The sequence below is a fragment of the Callithrix jacchus genome, chromosome 19 (genome assembly GCF_049354715.1).
Source record: "Callithrix jacchus isolate 240 chromosome 19, calJac240_pri, whole genome shotgun sequence".
Lineage (NCBI taxonomy): Eukaryota > Metazoa > Chordata > Mammalia > Primates > Cebidae > Callithrix > Callithrix jacchus.
Window position 1 is genome coordinate 14,260,835 of NC_133520.1, and position 16,994 is coordinate 14,277,828.

The following is a 16,994-nucleotide window of genomic DNA, read 5'->3' on the forward strand; positions in this document are numbered from 1 at the left end:
TGATCTGCCCACCTCGGTCTCCCAAAGTGCTGGTATTACAGGCGTGAGCCACTGTGTCCAGCCTTAGAACCTGCATTTTTTACAAGGACATAAGCAAGCTCAATTAAGGTCTACTCTAAGAATTGATATGTGCCTTTGAGACAGCAGCTTTCTTTTCCTTTTAAAACTCAAGACATAAGGATTTAAGCCTGGAATTGCCAGTGGCATCTTCTCTACCACATGGAGGAAAGGCAGCCAGAAAAGTGCATCCAAGCCAAATAAAAAGGAAAGATTAAAAGACATAAAAGGGCTAGAGACAGAGTCAGATAGAACCCAAACAACATTACTTAAGTCCCTGCTATGCCTGGAGTGAGAACAGCCTTGAAATTTCCAGTTAAACAAGTTAATAATTTCCCTTCTTTGCTTAAACTATTTGGAGTTGGGTGATTGTCATTTGAAACAATCACCCTGAAATATAAAATACCAATATTAACCACCAAACACCATGAGACATATTCACCATTCTGGAACATCTTTTAGGAAGTACATTTAATTTACTTTCCAGTCTATTTCTAGCCACAAGTTTCTTTGAGGAAGTAATCCTTGGGCAAATTGATAAATATTATATCTCGTTGTTACGAAGTTCTCTTGTCTTCTTTCATATCATGCTAGTTTCCCCTTCTGTTCTTCCTTACAAGTACCTCCCAAATCCAAGATTTCAAATTAGTTAATAAACTGGCTCCAGCTGTTTCTTCTGTTGTGCAAAATTCAATAGAAGGAAGAAAATCAATTAGCATGCACCTGAACACATTTAGAGAAGATTTTTCAAGAGGCTTTTTGCTATGGAAATCTAGGCAGCCCTATAAAAATAAATCAACAAGCTTCGGGAATACACTGAGATTGGAAAAGAGAGACTTTCATTTTTTTACCTGGGTTAATAATATTGAATGTCATATCTCCCTGACATTATGCAAATGATCAGAGTAATGTACAACTGCTAAAGAAAGAGAGGAAGTTCTCTATATAAATTAGGACATATCATTGTATAGTGTTAAGAACAGGCTTTATTTTCCAGAAGGATAAGAATAAGAAAGTCCCTTTGTTACATGATCGTGTGAGGCAGAAGAAAAAAATGCTTGTTTTTAATTTTCTTGAAGGGAATTCTTCCAGAAGCATCCTCTTAAAGAACTAATTAATTTTCAGTGAGTGTCACACTGTTTTATCTCGAGTACTTTATCCAGCTTCATGTAGGAAATACTGAGAAGGATATGTTTGCTCTTGTGGTCTTATAAAAAAAAGTAACACTGCTAAGACAAAGTAGAGAATTTGACAATAATTTAATGTTCATGAGTCCTCAAAAATCTTATCTATCTTAATCTGACCTGTAAATATGCCTTAGGATAAGTAAGATATTTTAATTACTTAAAATCCAAACTAAAACACACTTTCCACAAGTAAAATAAAATGCAACTGTTACCTTAAACAAGCTCTATGTTTCTTCATATCTGTGCCTTGGCCATTGTTGGAGATCACAATGTCCCTCCTCTTATTTCTGAAACATACAAAATAATTCTTGCCTTAATATCTAAGCATCCAAAATGCATACCACTGATTAGAATTTGCCATTCCACTTAAAGAATAATCCTAGTAGCTAACATTTATGTAGTCCCAAGCATTATTGTGATTTCTTTGTCCATATTAATTCACTTAATCTTCAGAACAACCTGATAATGCAGATTATAACTATTTATGGATATTGTAAGTATTTTTCACCATCTCTATTTTACAAGTGAGGAAATAGAGGGAGAGTAATTTACCCAAGATCATATAGTGACTCAGCAGCAGACCAGCAGTTCACACTGCTACACTGACTCTCTAGCCTGGTAAGGTACTTTTCTCAATAAAGACAAATCTACATTTCAGAGAAAATTTTGCAAAGTTGTTACATAATAAATAGATTTATACCAACACACCACATACATACTTTATTTTTCCCACAAAACTTAATTTGAAAGCCCTCTCTTCATGATCTTCTCAGATTTCCCTCATCCTTATCTCGAATCCTCACTTGGAAATAAACTATAAATTCCTATATAATTCTAAAATTTTATGTAAATCTTTTTTTTTTTTCTTGTGACGGAGTTTCGCTCTTGTTACCCAGGCTGGAGTGCAATGGCACAATCTGGGCTCACTGCAACCTCCGCTCCTGAGTTCAGGCAATTCTCCCGCCTCAGCCTCCTGAGTAGCTGGGATTACAGCTGCGTGCCACCATGCCCAGCTAATTTTTTGTATTTTTAGTAGAGACGGGGTTTCACTGTGTTGACCAGGATGGTCTCGATCTCTTAACCATGTGATCCACCCGCCTCAGCCTCCCAAAGTGCTGGGATTACAGGCGTGAGCCACCGCGCCCGGCGTAAATCTTACGTATTTTATATAAATCTTATATAATATAATTTTAAGATTACTTTTCTCAGAAGTCTTTGGATTATAATTGTGTATATGATGTATTGGCCTGACTAAACTACAGATACTTGAAAGTTGGAGCATTTTAAAATTCTTATCACGAGACACTTAATGCAGCATTTCGCATGGAATAGATGCTTAGTAATTACTGGTTTGCTGAATAAACTAATACTTTAGGCCAAAATTAACTTTTGCCTGAGGTATTGGGTGCAGGCAGTTTTCTCAAATCTTTTTGGAAAAAAAACAAAGACGATGATCAGGATGATGATGAATCATTATAGGTAAACAGAAAGAAAAAGGGACTCTGAATACTGGGCAGTTTTATAGAAAGTAACTATTTTCCAAAAGAATTTTGATAGTTAATTACCTGCAAATACAGACCACCAATAATAGTATAGCTAATTCAATATTCCCTACTTAACTAGAAGGACAATTTTGACTTCTTCCAATCTATTATTGAGAAAATTTGAGGTAAAATAATGAGATGATACATTCAACGCCTCCTGAGCTCATTAGAAAAACAAGAATTAAGAATGCATAATTCTAAATGCATATTTATTATTGTACATTTAGAATAATAAGAGCAAAATGGAAACATGATGATAATGATCTCAACAGCAATGCTTATCTCTCTATTTAACAACTTGCCAATGATATTTTCTCATATCTTTCTCGGAGATGGCACAATGTTGAAAACCATGATCTCTAGCATGAAATGCTTGGGCTGAGCTCCTGGCCCAGCTTTCTGGACGGCCTCAGGCAAAGCATTTTACCCTCTGGTTCCTGTCCTGTAAGACTGAAATCAATCCTTACAAAAATTATAACTGAGAAAATTATGATGGTCAAAGATATCTGACCTAACTGATTCCATCTTGCTTCTAACCTCCAAGCTGTCCTTGTTCATTTCTGGGTGAAGGCCAAACTAACTTTGGGAGGAACTTAGTTTATAGTTTAACTATGAAACAAAGACAACAGCCCTTTCCCAAAACAAACCCCCTTCCTGCTTGGGGGACTAGACTGCTCTTACAGGTCTCACAAATTAGCCACAGGATTAGAACTTACGGTTTAGCAGTCATGTAGCTGGAAGCTGCGAGATTCTAAACCTCCCAAATTGCTCCTCAGGATGACTTCACTATTGTAAAACCTAAGATCAGCGCTTGAGATATTTTGCAGACCCTGCACTGGATGGACCAACTGGAGTCATCCAGATTGATAAACTGGCTCATCTGGTCTTTGACCCAACCAATCAGCACTCCCCATTTTCCCACCCCCCTACCCACCAAATTATCCTTAAAAACCCCAATCCACAAGCTTTCAGGGAGACTGATTTGAGTAATAATAAAACCCCAGTCTCCCATACAGCTGGGCTTTGCATGAATTACTCTTTCTCTATTGCAATTCCCCTGTGTTGATATATTGGCTCTGTCTAGACAGCGGGCAAGGAGAACCCATAGGGCAGTTATAAAATTGCAGTCCCAATTTCACAGAGCCGTTGTGAGGCTCAGATGACATGCTAAGGGCCTAGTAGCAAACTGTATATAGAAGGCACTCAGTGAGTCTTAGACACTATTTAAAAGTTGTTTTGTTAACAATATTCATATCTCCCTGACATTATGCAGTCATCAGAGAAACCTATTTAAAACCTAATTGTAACACAGAATTTACTTGCATGAGTAAAGAGGTTGTCTGTTTAGTAATGTTCTCAAAATGACCTTAGTCCTTTATTTCCCTGTGAATATTTCTAAGAAGGAAATGGCAATGAAAATTATTTACTTTTTGATGTAATTATTCTGTTACAAATTCATATTTATGTATATTGTTATTTGCCTCATCAGGTCTTTTGTCAATATGGCTATCATGTTTAATATCCTTCTATTAGTATCCTGATGTAATGCATTTAAGACAGCCATGGTCATTTGTTTTGGTACTTCTAGGCAAGGAGATAATAAAATGAACCATAGAAGAAAAATCACATAGTTTGAGAATCTGTAGATGACAAAACAATATCTTTTTTAATTTCTGAAGGGCTGTATTTTTCAAACTAATTCATTCCTCCTGAGATTTTTAATGTGATACAATTTGCATATTAATTGTTGCATCTCAAAGGATTAATTGGTTACTTCAAATAAATTTGGTTGGATTTTCTAATGAATTGTCCTAAGTGATGCACTGGGAGTGGTGGTGGGAAGAAAAACACAGTAATGAAAATGAGCTACAGCCCACACAAGAAAGTTTCTAAAAGAACTCTTGCATGTTTAATGGAAATTAATCCATGGTTTTAAAAGAAATAAGCCTTATTTAGGAGCAGACTCGCAGACACAGTCCAGGATATTTAATACTTCTCTGTGTCAACTCAGATGCTTAGAGAAGTCTCAGAGGCTGGCAGGGCTTCACAAAAGGTCTGAATCAAACTATGAGAAGATTCAGAGCTTGACCTTAGCTGTCATCTGGTTAAACACAGATTTGTAATTTGGATTACAGTTAAATACGAGGCTATATTCCAAGACTATGTGAAAAATTGCTAACGTGGATCCTTTCTCCCTAGTAGTTTCATGTGTCCTGATAAATCAACATTTCCCCTCTTGAAAATTCTAATTTTTTCTCTGCATTTCATTAAGTGTGCTACCAGCAAAGTTTAAATTCATCTCTGTAATCTAGACTTTCTTACCCAAACTGCAATAGGTTTTTACAAATCTCAAATCATCTTGCATTCGTCAAACAAACAAGTGTATATTTGAATTGAGGCTCTTCGTAATTTTGTTAATTAATGGATAATACTCATTTTCTTGCTCCTTAATCAAGAAACAAAATGTAATTGCTTTTGCTGTAATTACCAATATGCCATATCTCTAAGCTTTTTGACAAATGATTCCATAAAGTACAAACTGATTTTGCCATTATAATTGGTAGCATAAACACTTGATCAAAATAATTACCTCTGTATTTCTGGCATTTTCATGTTTCTTCCTTGCAAAAATAAAATTTTTCCTAGTTAAGACCTTCCCAAAAATGTGGAATCACTGAGTGAACAGATTTTTGCTCTAAAACACCTGCAAAAATAGTTATACTTGTGGTCGTCTTCCAAAGAATTTTCATCCTGTGCAGCACTATTTGGCATTTAACACATCAAAGTCATGTCAAATTTTCCAGTCTTCTAATCTTTCTTTTACCAGAGGTAGGTGGAATATTGAGTGGCATCATTACAATTCTTTCCTAAATCAGAGATATTAAAACCTGCAAATGCCATACATACGTAATAAGTCTTTCTTTTTCACCCCTGTCTTTAGTAAAAGGCTAAAATTGCATCTGCACGGGCAAAGCTAAATCCCCAAAAAATGAAAAGGTTTTAAAAAAAAAAAAAACTGTTTCAGGGCAAGGTGGCTCACACCTGTAATCCCAACACGTTGGGAGACTGAGGCGGGTGGATCATGAAGTCAAGAGATCAAGTGTGGCCAACATGGTGAAACCCCATCTCTACTAAAAATACAAAAATTAGCCGGGCATGGTGGTGCGCTCCTGTAGTCCCAGCTACTCGGGAGGCTGAGGCAGGAGAATCACTTGAACCTGGGAGGCGAAGCTTGCAGTGAGCCAGGATCATGCCATTGCACTCCAGCCTGGCAAGACAGCGAGACTCTGTCTCAAAAAAAAAGAAAAGAAAGAAAAAGAAAAAACAAAACTGCATACTTAAAAAAAAAAATAGCACGGTTTTTTGAACCAAATGAGGCACGGGTCCTTTGTCAAAAGTCATAGCTTAACTTTTTGAGACTCTGACTTTTTATCTATGAAATGTGAAATATTAATATGATTTTATAATATCTAACTTCAGGATTATCGTGAGGATTAAAACAACAGAAGATTCGTGCTTTATAAGCATTCAGTAAATGGCGGCTGTTTTTGTCAAAGTATTTCACGGACAGAATTCATCGGTTTCTTCAAGGCCATTTAATTTGGACAGTATACACAAAAACAGGACTCCACGTGACAAAAATAAAATAGCTTCATTTCAGCTGAACCAGATCACACAAAACAAGAAAGGACTATTCAGAGGAAGGAAATCAAGAGTGGAGTTGATTACTCTCTGGATTGAATCCTACAGAGAGTCATTTGGATAATTATTTGTTTCATACATCACTGAGTCAGCAATTCAGCCAATCCACTTAGCTACTTGCCTTAGTTCCATCACTTCCTGTATTTTCCAACTCCATAGGTATGTTTATTTGAAAGCCAATGAACATCATAGGAAATATCTTTTGATGTCATGTCAGTTATTTTGAGTTAGGCTGGTTTAAAATCAAGTAAAAGAGTGTGGTTTGCAAATAACCGCTGAAAGCCATACCTATGTATATATCTTAGATTTCTTGACTTTTGTATCTTCTAATTTTATAGATGTCTTCTTATGTTATGGTTTTTTTCATCTCATTCTATTTATATTTTCTACTTCTCTCATGTTATTTTCTTTCCCCAGCTCTAGCAATGATGGCTTTCATTCTATTTCTTTCTGAATTTTTTATTTCTTTGCCAATCTTTATTGGCTTTTCTTATCTTCCTGAGACAGTTTATTGGAACTATTGGTATTTTAGAGATATTATGTTCTAGTCTTATGCAGCTTACACAGAATTTTCATATTTTCTATAGCCAAATATTACTTTGGACAATAAATATTGATGTGATCAGAACATACTATCCCCAATAATGAAACCTTGGCACATTGAATATTTTATCGTGAAGGAATTTGAGAAAAAGGCAGAAGCAGGAAAGTCTCTCGAGCTTCCTTGCCCAAGGTCTCCCCTGAAGCAGGTCATAAAACCTAGGAAGAATTTTCTGACCTTCCTCTGAAGCAGGCCACAAGAATCTCATGTGTAAAGTGCCCTCCCCATACCTGAAGGAAAAGAACATCCTAAAGGAAAAGTCATCCCAAAAGACACAGGGGCACAGAGAGGAATCTGAATGAATAGGTCTTGCTGCATTTCGCCCAGTTTATTACCATCTGATGAGGCCCTTTCCACCCAACCCTATTTCTCCACAACTCTCCACTCTTCAACAAAATGACCATAAAAAATAATCAGGCTTAACTGTTCCTCTGAGTCTTCATTTCCTTATGAAATCTCCCATGTTACAGGAAACTTACACTACATAAATTTGTACACTTTTCTCCAATCTGTCCTTTATTACATGGTCCAGCCAATTAACCCAGTCAATTAATCCAAAATGAAAGAAAGGATGGGTATCTTTTCCTCCTCTAAAATAACATGTTCTTCAAATATTTTTTTTTCTGAAAAGTTAGAGTAGCCATACCTAATGCTTTAAAATTAAGCAAAAGAGGGAGAAAATTAAGTACATTTTTCCTGAATTAACTAGGTAATGAGTGTGAAGATCAGAACTGGATCCTGAAGTATCTAGATTGCCAGCTTATAATGCCTACGTAAGCCAATGCCAAATACTTGCTCTAATACTTAATCAGGAAATAGTTACTTCCTACCTGATTGTGAAACTTATGTGGGAGATCAAATGGATGATAATCCTAAACCCATCTGCTTTGGTTATTTAGAAGTGAGTTCATATAAGAACTCTTCCTACAGAACTCTGCATTGTTAAACGTGAGACCAGACCTGGAGAATTCAGCCGGGAGAATCTGAATGGTGATGGCATGACTGGGCTGGAGGTAATTGCAAAAGTCTTCAGCAATCTGAGGACAACTGGAATATTTTGCAGAGGCAAATATCATCAACAGTCTATCAGCTCCTTCTGTTAAACCGAGAGTGCGATCCACCGCTGTTGACTTGACCATGACCAGGTTCACCTTTTGCTGCCGGTGTGGCCCGCGTCTTCAGATACTACGTTGGACAGAGATTGAAGGTCTATTTTCTCTCTAAACCAAACTGCAACTGAGCATGGAAAACAGTCCTCTCAAATCTCAAAGTTATTGCCCAACTGTGATGCTCTGGTTTTCATAGATACCAAATTGCCTTGTATTCCGTGGCTTCCCCTCCCTATTTAAGTCTACAAACCTCTGATTACTTGAAAGATAACACCACCTATCAGACCAATAGTGAAGGTCTTACCATAGTCATCCATGATTAACCAAGAAAACTCTTATATCTACTTTATTTAGGTTGTGCCAGCACCTGAATTAATAATTTTTAATATTCCTATGAAGACTTCAAAATTAGATATAATTACTATATCATATTCCATAGAAGCTGAGAAGCAACCACTCCTCTACAGCTAGTCATTTAGATTGATTTGTCTTTTCCCATATGTTAAATAAAAGGCAATCATGACTTTTTAATATAAAATATGTTTTTCCAAAATTTTCTTTTTAATAAATAAATTCTCAGAGAAAGGATTTCTGAATCAAAGGTAGTAACTGCTATAGTTTTAATGCACAACACTAACATTTTTTTCTAACAGTATTGAACGAGTTTATACTACCAAGAATTGAAAGTATCAGTTTCACTCTGTGTTCTACCACATTCGATTCACTTAAATACTTTGCTAATTGTTTTTAAAATCTATTTTACTTTCATTGTTAATAATATTTTCTTCTTTTATTTATTAATCTTATTGCCTTAAGTGAATGAAAATCATTGTTCAATGAATGATTTAAATCTAGAACTTAAAACACAAAAACAACCACCACAAAATAAAAAGCTTAGGGAAAAAGATGTTCAGCCTATAGGACAAGTAAAAAAATGTTAGTCTTTTTAAAAACGAAGATCCATATAAATTGATAGGAAAACCATTAAGAGTCCAACAATTAAATGAAAAAAAAAATGGCCTTACCATTTACTAAGAGGACTGAGGGTGGAAATAGGAGAGAAATCAAGAGTTCAGTTTAAAATTAAAACTTCTATGAAATGAACCATACAAATGAAGCAATCAAGTAAGTAGTTTGGAATATAAACGAGAACGAAAGGAAAATCTAAACCTATAGATATGGCAATCAGCAGCATATAGATAACATTTAAAGGCCTGAGTACCAATAAGATCATATATAGGGAAAGTACGCAAACAAAAATAGAAGAAGGCCCAAGACAAGGCAATAAAAATATTTAGCAAAGAAAAGAAGGAAACAAAGAGACTGGAAGGAGACTGATGTAGGAGAAAAGCCAGGAGATTCTGATGTCGTGGGAGCCACAGGAACAGTGTTTTCAAAAAGAGGAAGAGACAGCTTTTAACAAAGCCCATGGAAAATAAAACAAGAGGAGAATAAAAGTGGATCAATTGAATCTGTGTATTTTTTTCCAGTAGCCTTGTAATATCAATCCTCTCTTCCTACTGTGATTACACTATATGTGTCTTGAGGACAAAAGCAATGTCCAATTGTCTAAAGACTATCAGAGGACTAGTTCAATAAATGCATAGAGGCACAGATCACAGCAGTGATAGAAGCCTTAGAAGTTACCCGATTAAATCTCCTCGCTTCTACAAATAAGCTTTTCCATAGTCACCCTGCTAATTAGTGGCTACTTCTAAGAAAACCCAATCTAGGTATTTTTCACTGTATTATACACTAGTTTTCTTCCCATTTTCAAACGGACATGGAAGGAACATGAAAACATTTCCTCTTCTATAACCAAACCCATCTTCCTATAGCTAAGCCAAAGTTTTAGGTCTCAATTAAAGGGAAAATGAAGAGAAATGAAACGTTGACAATGGATATCTCTGTATTGAATCCATGTTGATATAGATAACACATATTTCTATACGATAAAATATAGATGGCTCAATAACAATGATTGGGGGAAGAGAGAGACACAGAAGGAGAGAGAGGAAAGAGAAATAGAGTCCTTGTTTCAGTCACACTATCTAGTAAATTAAACTACTTACTCACTTATTTGATTGCTTCCCAGTCAACCTGAACCAGTTCAAGAGCTATCTAAAGTTGAAGACTTTAGCAAGACAACTTTAATATCTTACCTCGATGTTGTTTCACACATCCCAGCTACCAGTCATAAGAGATACCAAGGAAGAAATTGTTCACAAGTTAGTGCAACACTATTGTAAATGCCACTTTTAAGAGTTTGTGATTTCAGCTTTATATGTGAAAGAATGTTTCACTGTATTTTCCCAATATTTCATTTGCTAACCTAAAATGATAAGCTACTTGTGAGCAAGTAAAACGTTGGGGTTTTTTTTTTGTTTGTTTGCTTTTTTTTTTGGAGAAGACACAGTCTTGCTCTGTCCTGTCCCCCAGGCTGGAGTGCAGTGACTCAGTCTCAACCCACCGCAACCTCCACCTCCTGGGTTCAAGCGATTTTCCTGCCTCAGCCCCCCGAGCAGCTGGGACTACAGGCATGTGCCACCATGACCAGCTCATTTTTGTACCTTTAGTAGAGACGAAGTTTCACCATATTGGCCAGGCTAGTCTTGAACTCCTGACCTTGTGATCCACCCGCCTCAGCCTCTCAAAGTGCTGGGATTACAGGTGTGAGCCAGAACACCCAGCCAACAGTTGAGAGTTTATCAAAGTTTTTATTCGTGAGTAAAAGACAATTTAGCGGTCACATGTATCTGCTATGGAGTCAGAATGCCTGGACTCAAACTGCGGTTCTACTGCAGAGCTTCATAAAGTCAGGTGCCTTTGGGCCAGTGCTCAATCCCTGGGAAGTTGGTTTCTTTTTTTTTTTTTTATTGAGACGGAGTTTTGCTCTTGTTACCCAGGCTGGAGTGTAATGGCTCGATCTCGGCTCACTGCAACCTCCGCCTCCTGGGTTCAGGCAATTCTCCTGCCTCAGCCTCCTGAGTAGCTGGGATTACAGGCACGCGCCACCATGTCCAGCTAATTTTTTGTTTGTTTTTTTTTGTTTTTGTTTTTGAGACGGAGTTTTGCTCTTGTTACCAGGCTGAAGTGCAATGGCATGATCTCGGCTCACCGCAACCTCTGCCTCCTGGGTTCAGGCAATTCTCCTGCCTCAGCCTCCTGAGTAGCTGGGATTACAGGCACGCGCCACCGTGCCCAGGTAATTTTTTGTATTTTTAATAGAGACGGGGTTTCACCATGTTGACCAGGATGGTCTCGATCTCTTGACCTCATGATCCACCCGCCTCGGCCTCCCAAAGTGCTGGGATTACAGGCTTGAGCCACCGCGCCCAGCCAGAAGTTTGTTTCTTGAACTGCAAAATGGGATTACACTGAAGGCGCACTAGGAGAATTAAAGGAGAAAACATAGGTAAATTATTTGGCACACTGCTTAATGCATAATGAACATGCAGAAAGTTATTAGCAGAGGCAAAAAACGAGCTACTAATTAATTGCATGTTTGGGCTCCACAGCTAACTAATGTCAGGAGTAGAGCATATCTCTGTTTAATGTCCTCTCCTTTTTGATTTCCTGCAAATAAAAACTAAAGAAACAGACAAGTGACATGATTCAATTCTTCAGTGTGCACCAGAACAGCTAGGATAAGAATAGCATAGATATAAGTTCGTGTTCAGGGCTATATTCAGTTACTAGCAGAAGTTCATAAGAACAGAAATTACAATATTTATTATCATCCAACTTTCTGTTTGTCAAACCACATTTCATCCTTATGATCAGAAAATGCAGAATTTAAGGTTAAGTAACAAAAAGGGATATTTGGAGTTCAGATGTTTTCTAATTCAAAATAAAAGTGTTAATGTCCCAAAACCCACATTTCTTTTCCATGATTATAAATGTAGATATCCATAAAGCACTGTGAAAAATCAGAGCTGAAACTCAACAACCCACAGTAAAAACAATAGGATTATACTTTAAATATAACATAGGCCAGGTGTGGGGGCTCATACCTATAATCCCAGAAGATCACTTGAGCCCAGGAGTTTGAGACCAGCCTGGGCAACACAGGGAAAACACATCTCTAGAAAAACTATAAAAAATTGGGAAGTTGAGGCAGGCAGATCACGAGGTCAGGAGTTCAAGACCAGCCTGGCTAACATGGTGAAACGCCACCTCTACTAAAAATACAAAAATTAGCCAGGCTTGGAGGCACATGCCTGTAATCCCAGCTACTGGGGAGGCTGAGGCAAGAGAATTGCCTGAACCCGGGAGGCGGAGGTTGCAGTGAGCCGAGACTGCACCACAGCATGCCAACCTGGTTGACAGAGTAAGACTCCATCTCAAAAAATAAATAAATAAAACAAAAAAGTATTTTAAAAATGCAATGCATATATATGTGTGTATATGTATACATAAAATATATATACACAGGTATATATATATATGTTTATACCTTATAAATTCATGTTTTATAATTCAAACTGTTTAAAATGTCATAAAAATATAGATAGGATTAAAGAAAGTTAAGAAAAATAAAAAGCTTCATTTTCTGAAAGAGAAGATTGCAAGTAAATAGAGTGATTTTTTAAAATTTTCCACCGTTAATTGTAATGTTGTTTAGATGGTATTTTAAGCTGTGCACAAACTGTAACAACTTAAATGCTTTGAAAAAACTAGCTATTTGACTGTGAAAAGTTGCTAATTATTTTTTGTCATACAAGAAAAAAAGCAGATAAGTAGTCTCATTCTCCAAAGAATTCCTCTCTAATAGTTTATAAAACCCCATTAATAACAAATTCTCAAATAGCTAAAAATGCCGATTACTAGGATTACTAATGGCAGATAAATGATTGCTTATTAAATTTTGTAAAGAGTCAATGTAAAAGTAATCATAAAAGTAATATAAAATAAGCCAATTAGAACGCTTAGTTTTTCTGAAGTTGGCTCTACAACACACACACACAGGTGCACTCACACTTTTATCTGTTGTTAGCAATGTTAAGTCATATGAATCTTTAATATAGAATGTTTACTAAACACTAAAAGTGATAGTCTCATTAAGAAGGTATTTTTAATGTAACTATGTCTATTGAATTTTTTTCAATATGGGTTAGGGTTTTATAAGGGCACATTAAGTGTATTTGGGAAATTACCTATTACAATTTACTGAACTTTTGAAATGCACTTATACCTAGTTATTTACAAGAATAAAGAAAATGCATCTTCGGCACTGAAAATCACAGTCAAATACAACATTTAACACTGTCAAAGACATGTAAGAGACCTTCAAATAGAGATACAAATTAACATTGGTCACTTAATAATCTAAGTGCATTAGCTCCATGATCAGTAACATTATTTTGGAGAATGTAGACAATTTTGTTTTCATTGCTAATAGTTGCTCCTCATCTCAACTCTGCCATGAATTTCCATCCATATACGCAAAACTATCGAAAGAAAAAGAATACAAAAATGATTGGGTGAACAGAGATTCAGCCATGTGCTGTTCCCCTCTGCGTGTAAGATGTGACTTGCTGAACATTTTCCTATGGGTGCCAGAGTGCCACATGACACTTTTACAGAGCTACTTTTACACAGATTTGGACTACAGTAAGCGTTCAGTGAAGAAAATTACAGTGATAAATCCAGGAACAAAACATTCTCTTCCAAGGTCCTGCCTATTTATGTGAAAGTTTTTCAGATCTACATTATTCAGCAAAGCATCTTAAATCTGCACTTCACTTTGCATATTTAGTTAATATAACATCTTTAGCTAAGACTCTTTATGTTATCTTTCTACAAAAAAAGACACTTTTTTAGTGTGTAAACTATTCTCTAAATCAGGTATGTTTTTAAAACCTACTTTTATTTAATAAGGGGGTGCAGCATAATTGTTGGGGCAACAAGAAGTTAAACAGGCAATATTTTAAAGGGAAAACGATTAGGACACTTGAGTATTTTGGTATTTGACTATTTCACATAGATTAAGCACGAAAATGAAGACCAGCTAAGAGAAAGTTACTGAAACTGAAAAGTTTTATCCAGGGCAACACTAACCTGTATCTTGCTGTTCTTTTTGAACCTGCTCCTTAATGTTGTTCTGTTTGTTCTTCCAGAATGTTGATGGGGGGTGGGGCGGGAAACTCAAGCTGATTAATAATGTTTTTCTTTGAGTTTGTTTTTTTGAGTCCCACAGTTCATTATTTACATAAATGGATGCCCTGCTGCTGTCAAATCATTCATCTATGTTTGTCTAGAAACTGTTTCCTATAAAGCTAAACCCATATGTTTTGCAAGGATTTTTCTCCCTCTTAAAAATAACCTGAATTTCTCCTTTCCACTGCCATTGATAAGTAGTCTAGAATTGATTTTTTGTAAAGTCCCCCTGCAAAGGAACATTAGAAAATGAGTAATAATAATTAACATAACATGGCTACAGTTAGTTTATTATCAGATTCCAATTTCTCTTTATTTTCTTGAAGGCTCATCTGTTTATGATAAGGGGAAAAAAGTCCTCAGTGTCTTGACTGCAAGAATAAAAATACATGGCTATTACAGTCAGAGTTTAGACTATAAAATTGTAACTTGTCTCTTTTTTTTCCAAGCATCATAAATGCATAACTTTTATTTTTACTAGTTTTGGGAAATATGAGGACAGGCACTTTTTTAAAAAACAAAATTCTTTTAAAAGCCTTGATCATAAATTTATAAGGTTGAAGCCCAAGCTACTGAATTCATTTGTGAAAAAGTCATTGTCCTGTCTTTTCAATCTTGCCAAAAGAAAGAAAGAAAGAAAACTTACTTGTAAAAGGTAGACTAAATTTTTGTGACTTTTTCAAGTCATCAATAATACCATCTCCCAAATAAAACCCCAAGGGAATTAATCTTCCTAAAATAAGGAAGAAGCTTAGGTTTTGCCAGTGAAGAAAATGTTGAGATCAATGCTGATACACTTTACAGATCCTATCACTATATTAGCAGTGGATGGGAGGCACAAAGGCAAATGGCTTGAATAATTTCAGTTCTCTTTTCCTACCTTCCCAATTCATTATGCTTTAGAGTATTTGATTTAAAAACAAGCTGTGTTTTTACTCGATTATTTTCCACCTCAAGTTTGGATGACGGGAACAGACCTCTATTTTGTCGGGCGGCACTCCCTACGAACCTTGCCTGTTCACCACTTTGCTTTTCAAAAGAGATAAACACGTTCTTGTCATCCACAGCTGCTCCTCCAGATGTTCCTGAACCAGGACCAAAATCAGCTCATCTGTGCTTTAAACGTGGTCTTCTTAGGAATTCTTGAGAGAGTTGCTGTCTTCTCTAGGTGAGATCTTTCACAATTCCAGTGCACAGCAGGACAGAGGCTATTTCTTCTTAAGAACATGTGCCTGCCAAAAGCAGGAGGAGGCTCCCTGACCAAGTTGGCTGGGGAAAAGCAGCCCACAGTCAAGTGGGCCATCCAGGAGAAGCAAGAACCATAGCTATCAGCTGGGAGCCAGGCAGAGGAGCTAAAGTAAAAGGGTCTGCTGTGGATAAAATCTGAGAGCTTGTTTGCTGTTGAATTCAGAATTCATTTATTGTGGACTATGGAGTTTACATATACAATTTATTTTTAACAAAATCTTTCTCGATGGCATAATTAATCCATTCTCACTTTATAAATTAGAAAACTGAAGCATAGGGAATACACAAATAAGGAGTTTTTGGGGCATAATTCCCAAAAATTCAACTTAATTTAGTTGGTTCATATACCTGGGAAGTCTACAGGGCTGCCTTCAGTTCTGACTGAGTCCACAGATTCAAGATTATCACCATATTCCTGTAGCTTCATCTTCATTTCTCAGCTCTCTTTCCCAAGTGTTGATGTTATTCTCAGATAGGCTCTCTCTTTGTGTATCAAAAATGACCACTAAAGCTCCATGCTAACATTGCTCTTACAGCTGGCAATCCCAGCGGGGGGAAAGGGTGCCTTTTTCCTGATCATTCTAGAGAAAGGTCTTGAGGATTGGTTTGGCTTGGATCATATACTTATACCTGGACTGATCACTTGAACTGGGTACTCTGGCAAGGCCTGGGTCACACGCCACCCCTGTCTGTGGTGAGAGGGATTGCAGACTCAACAAAGTCACATAAAAAGAGTTTCCTACAGAAAAGTTCAGTTATCACACTAAGTGGGAAAAACATATGTGTGTGTGTGTGTGTGTGTGTGTGTAGCAAATATATACACACACATATGTAAACACACATACATATACACATATACATATATATGCATGTAGCTACCACAGTCTAGTAAAGGGAGGTGAAAATTCTGCCCAAGGCCACAGTGCTGGAATTCATATTCACCTGAACTACTCCAAATCCCATACACTCTCTAGAGAAGAGAGGACCATGCAATCAAACGAACTAAAGAGAGAAAACTGACATTATATCCACTTTGGAAGTAAATGAAGTGGCAGATCTTATATTCATGGGTTCGATACACCCTACCAGAGCAAAGCAAGGACCCTTGGAGACTATGTCTTTTTAAATGATGGATTTCTAACTTTGGGTTTATTCTCACAATCACAAAAATGTTTACTATTCAATCTAATTTATAACCAAATCATGTAAAGATCTATTTAAAATGTTCTTACTGTTTTAAAGAGTGCATTTTATGGAACATAATGGCTCAAAATCATCAATATGAACAGCAGACATTATAATATACTACAATATAATCACACCCTAGAGTCTCCTAAGATTGATAGAACTATTTACTCATTTGCCAAATTTACATTTTTGTGTCAGC

At 36.5% G+C, this 16,994-nt stretch overlaps 1 long non-coding RNA gene across 1 annotated transcript in view; it reads right to left on the minus strand.

Moving 5' to 3' along the window:
- Positions 1-613: 613 nt before the first annotated feature.
- Positions 614-16,994, minus strand: part of LOC144580435 (uncharacterized) — a 34,890-nt gene continuing 18,509 nt past the window's right edge. The window contains exons 2-3 of the long non-coding RNA XR_013529950.1: positions 1,457-1,531; positions 614-733 (exon numbers count right to left, since the gene is read on the minus strand). This is a non-coding gene — a long non-coding RNA (uncharacterized LOC144580435). The remainder of the gene's footprint in view (positions 734-1,456; positions 1,532-16,994) is intronic.